Raw genomic sequence first — 5606 nt, forward strand, 5'->3', positions numbered from 1 at the left:
AACAAAATGTGTTTAAATGAAATGATTTTATAAATTGTCTTGAAATTGAATGATGGCTTTGAAAATAGAGTAATTGGAGACCATTTGATGTATTGTGAATTTATGGTTCTAATTGATTGGCTTATGGCAATATTGGCATGAATGGCTGAATTGGTATTTGTGTTGAAAATGTATAAATTGTTGTTTGCCTTAATAGGCTAGATAATGATAAAATTGCTATGTCATGCTATTAAATTTTATTGAGTTGGTGGGTTATTGATTAGTCACTCTAGTGGACTGGTTCCGTGGATCAGCCTATTAGAGGGGGCATGGTAACCCTATTAAATTCATACTTCAGTATGAGAGGTGCAGATGGATAACTCCTGAGGTTAACACTTTAGAGTTCACTTCACACCAAGGAACGGCTATGTTTTTAAAATAAAAACAAGATTTATGCGTACATAACTTTTTAATAGCCTTGGCGGACTTGGTTGGGATAGCCCTCGACCAAGGTATCCCTGATAACTGAGTATGAGAATGATTTTGGCATGAGCCAAAGTTTTAAGAAATTCATAAGCCATGTTGATTACTCGATTTATATGAATTGATTTTATTTGGTTGAAATGAGTTGAAAGGTGATGAATTACAATATGATAATCTATTTTAATCTGTCTCCATTTACTCAGCTTTAGATATTTTAGATGGTATTTGTTTACTCACTAAGATTATATAATCTCATCACCCTCTTTTCCACCCATTTCAGGCTTAGGATAGTCAGTAGATAGCTCATTTCGTTGAGGGCTATAGTTGGACTTGCATCCTAAAAAACTGTAGGTTCATAACCTTCATTACTTTTAGTCTTTCGTGGGCCTAAGTGTCACTGTAAATTAAATTTTATACTTTGGATATTTGTATTATAGTATGTATGAATTTATTTAGCTTTTACGCTATAAAAATTATTTACCGGTAACTCTATAAATATTGTTTTATAAAAAAATAAAATATTTTATTGAATATTTTTATTATATTCAAATAGTTATAGTTTCACTTTAAATGAATATTTTAGACATCTAAACTTATTTTTTATTATGAAATATGTGTTTTCCACTCTCATACTACATTTTTAGCTGGTTTCGAGATTTTCAAGGAAAAATGGCCAAAATGCCCCTGTGAGACAAAAATAATTTTTTTTATTGATTTAAGTTGGAAATAGCTTAAAATCTTTTAGAACATGATATTTGGCAACGGTTACTCACAAGGGAAATGAAAAACTAATATTAAAGCCTTGCGAGGTTTCGATTGACATTTCGGGTAATGAGTGTCAATTGGGACACCGCGATGGTTGTCACGGGCTCGAGGGGAGTACCGGGTCATGAAAATTTCAATCATATGCCATATTCATAAGCTTTTGTTTCATAAACATAGATATACATGAATACATATATGACCACCCATCTCACCATCATCACACCCAACTCATGTGCATCCCCCCATATCGTGCACATAGCCGGAGTCATCGTGCGCATCCCCTCACATCATGCACAGTTAGTGCCATTGTGTACATCCCCCCACATCGTGCACACGGGCACTATCATCACCCACCTCCCTCACCAGCCATCACTGGCATGTGCATCCCCCCACATCGTGCACACACACGGTTATAATCATCACACAATATCAACCATCATGCACAACATATATATTTATATATATATGCCAACATAGTGTAGTAGTGCACAAATCCATAACAACCACATGTCACAACATAAAGTCAATTATCAAAGGCTTGTTCCCAAGGCACTCGTTTTTAAGAAAAGTTGTATAAAATCATTCAAATGCTTTGTACAAAACAGTCACATTCCCAAAACGATTTTGAAATGTAGTTCACTCACCGGTATTATTTGAGCCTTTAGCAAATCCTAACTTCCTTAATTGTCCAAATGGGATGATGGGGCTTCGTTGGAACCTATCATCACATTAGCATCACCAATTTGTCAATTCACATACTTATAAAGTCTAAAGCTTTCTCTTAGCTAGCTTCCAATTGCCATTTAAATGGCTATCTATTTTCACTACCCTGATCACTCTAAAATGAGTGGATAACCTCAACTACAAACATTCACAAGTCTACTTACTAATCATTCCCAACACTAAAAATAAATTATAATTCAATACTCACCTTGGTAGCTTGTAACTTTGAAATTCTTTCCAATAAATTTTTCCAAGCTATTATGGGAGCTTTCTCTCTCTTTCTCTCTCTAAACACCTAGCTAGTGAGAAAAAGTATGAAAGTGGGATTTTTTCAAGGGTTTTGAAGTAAACGAGTGAAAGAGCATAAGGGTTCCATGAAAAGGTGCACAAAGGCATGAAAATTGGGGCTAGAGAGAGAAAATTATGAAGTTTTCATACCATGCTTCCATGGAGGGGGAAACAAACGTGAGATGGAAGGAGGAAGAAGAAGAAGTTGCTGGAAAGAGAATATATTTATAGCTTAAACTTATCCAATTCCCTTAAAAATTATGAAAATGCCCTTTAGCAAGTTAACTTGTTCTTTTCCAATCCTTTGTACAATCTTTTTATTCTTTTGACACTGGGACAAGGTCCACAATGATCTAAACTACTCGAGTTTACGAAAACTTAAAATTTTTACTCGGGTTGGAAAATGACCATTTTGCCTTTATTATGAAAAATATTACCACCTCTAGTTTTCTTTGTGTTTTCATCATTACACATTATTTATTCGGTCTTAAGCCTATTTAGATCTTAAAATATCATAAAACCTTCTTCTGGGAGTTTTTTAAAGAAAATGACGAAACTACCCCTAACCCGTGTTATTGCGTCTATGCGTAGTTATGAGCCTACAGGGGTTGAGGTCTCACAATACGTATGTGTGGGGCTGACGATGTGACCAACTAAAGTGAAGAACTGTTCTTAGAGTTTCGAGATTTGAACTTGATATATATGATGAGTTTTATGGATAATACAATGATAAGAAATCCCATCAAAAGTGGAACTGTGTTGGTATAAGAAATTTTGGAGAAATATTCAAGAAAATGTAATTTATAATGTGATTAAGACATGCAAAATGGACTAATATGATTAAGAAGATTTAAGTTGCATAAACACAAGATAAACATGAAGTATGAGGGAATGGTTGAAAGATTAAACTCCCCATAATGTTGAAAATACGTATAGGAATGAATAAAGTGTGTTTATGATGCCATAAGTTATGTAATAGTGTATGGGGATAAGGTGAATGAATGACGAGAGGTTTGACAAGAATCAAAATAAAGATATGATTAAGGTTAGTAATGGAATTAAAGGCATACTTGATGTCTTACATTAAGAGAAAGAACAATAGTGAAGAGAATCTTGGTTCTGACTCAAGATGACAATAAAGATAAGTTATGTACTTGACCTTGTAAAGTGTTTTAGTCGAACAGAAGGTAACAAGGTGCACAAATCAAAATTTTCGATGAAGAAGGAAATGAAATCCAATCGTTAAGTGAGATTAACAACTCGACGTTGAGGAGAATTCGAGGACAAATTCTATTTAAGTGGGGGAGATTGTAATACCTCGTACTTTCATAAGGTGGCTAATAAAGCTTATCGGATGCTAATTGAGGTTAATTAGACTGTTTAAAAGTGATGAAAGGTAAAAGGAATAGTTTGGAGAAAATATTCTGCACGTGAAAAAATAATAATAAAATAATAATAATTTTATCGAGGAAGAATTAGCAAGATAAAAAGTGATTCAGAAGTGAATCGAGGTATAATAAGACATTTTTGGTGCTAAGGAGACAAGTGGAAAATTTTGAAATAAAATAATATTTTATTAATAAAATATTAATGTTTTATTCAATGTCAAAATTTTCCATGAAGGAGTATATGGTCAATCTAATTGGGGGAGAAGAAGAACGAGGAAATTTCATAGGAAAATGATGTTAATGGGGCCCGCATGTCCTTATTAAATAAAGCTAGTACGGGTAAGTAAATATTTTAAATATTATGGGGACATTACGTTGGAGTACAAACTTTATATTTTGATTATAAATATGTAAAAGAAGATAATAGAAGGAAATTGGAATTTAAAAGATTGTGGGAGGATACAATTAAAATGGGTGAAAACCTTAGAGGGCAAATTGGTAATTTTGCCATTAGCTTCCAAAAAAAGCTTTGACTATTTTCTTCCTTATCCATGACCGTTTTTTATCTTCTCTAGCAGATATTTTCTTCTTCTCCTTCATGCTCCCACGCCATTTTCATGCTCCCATGCTATTTCACCTTACCACCTTGCATTTGAAAAGAAAAACAGAGAGAATCAGCTAAGAAAATAAATGAGAGAGAAGTGGGAGGCTTGGGTAGTAAGTGATTCAAGAGTAATTGAAAAACTATCAAGTGGGTCTCAAGATTCAAGAAACATAAGGTAAGGATTTTTGTGTTTTAATCTCCCGATTGGTTAAATTTGTAATACCCTCTACTTTGACATTGTAGCTAATGAAGCTTATTAGATGCCAAATGAGGTTAATTATAATGTTTAAAGGTGAGGAAAGGTGAAAAGAGTATTTTAAGATAACATATTTTGCACGCGAGGGAATAATAATAAAATAATAATAGTTTTATCCAAGAAGAATTTATGAGATAAAAAGTGATTTGGAAGTGAATTAAGGCATAATAAGGTATTTTGGGTACCAAGGAGACAAGTAGAAAATTTTAGAATAAAATAATATTTTATTAATAAAATATTAATATTTTATTCAGTGTCAAAATTTTCCATGAAGAAAGAGTACACGGTTAATCTAACTGGGGGAAAGGAAGAACGAGGAAATTTAGGAGAAAAATGAAGCTAATGGGGCTCGCGCGTTATTAAATAAAACTAACAAGGGAAAAAAATATATTTTAAATATTATGGAGACGTCGTATTGGAGTACAAGCTTTATATTTCGTTTGTACATGTGTAAAAGAAGATAATAAAAGGAAATTAGAGTTAAAAAAGTGTTGGGAGGATTAAATTAAAAAGGAAGAAATTTAGAGGGTAAATGTCACGACCCGGAACTCCCCATTGAGCCCGTGACAACCTCCGCGAAGCCTCGACAAACATTCTTCACCTCGAATGTTGAACGAAACCTCGCAAGGCTCTCGTATCAGCTTTCGCACTTCCCCGGTGAGAAATAGTTATCAAATAATCAAAATACGAAGGATTACAAATCATTTCCAAATCATAACATAACATATTGTTTTTTTTTTTGCTCACAGGGGCATTTTCGTCATTTTTGTCGAGAACCTCGAAACTTGCTAAAAATTTAGTAGGTAAGCCAAAAATATATATTTAATGATTTAAAAAAAATTCAGTATGTAAAACGTTTATTTGAAGTGAAAATTTGACCATTTGAATATAATAAAAAAATTCAATAAAATAAACTATTTTCTTGTAAAATAATTTTCATAAAACTATCGGTACATAATTCTTATAGCGTAAAAGATAATTATATTGATATATACTATAAAGCAAATAACCAAAAACATAAAAATTTCTTTTACAGTGACACGTGGGCCCACATCTATCCAAAATGCATCTGAAGCTGGAAACCTACAGCTTTTACCGATTCGAGTCCAAATGAAGGTCC

This window comes from Theobroma cacao, chromosome 4, assembly GCF_000208745.1.
Source record: "Theobroma cacao cultivar B97-61/B2 chromosome 4, Criollo_cocoa_genome_V2, whole genome shotgun sequence".
Classification (NCBI taxonomy): Eukaryota; Viridiplantae; Streptophyta; class Magnoliopsida; order Malvales; family Malvaceae; genus Theobroma; species Theobroma cacao.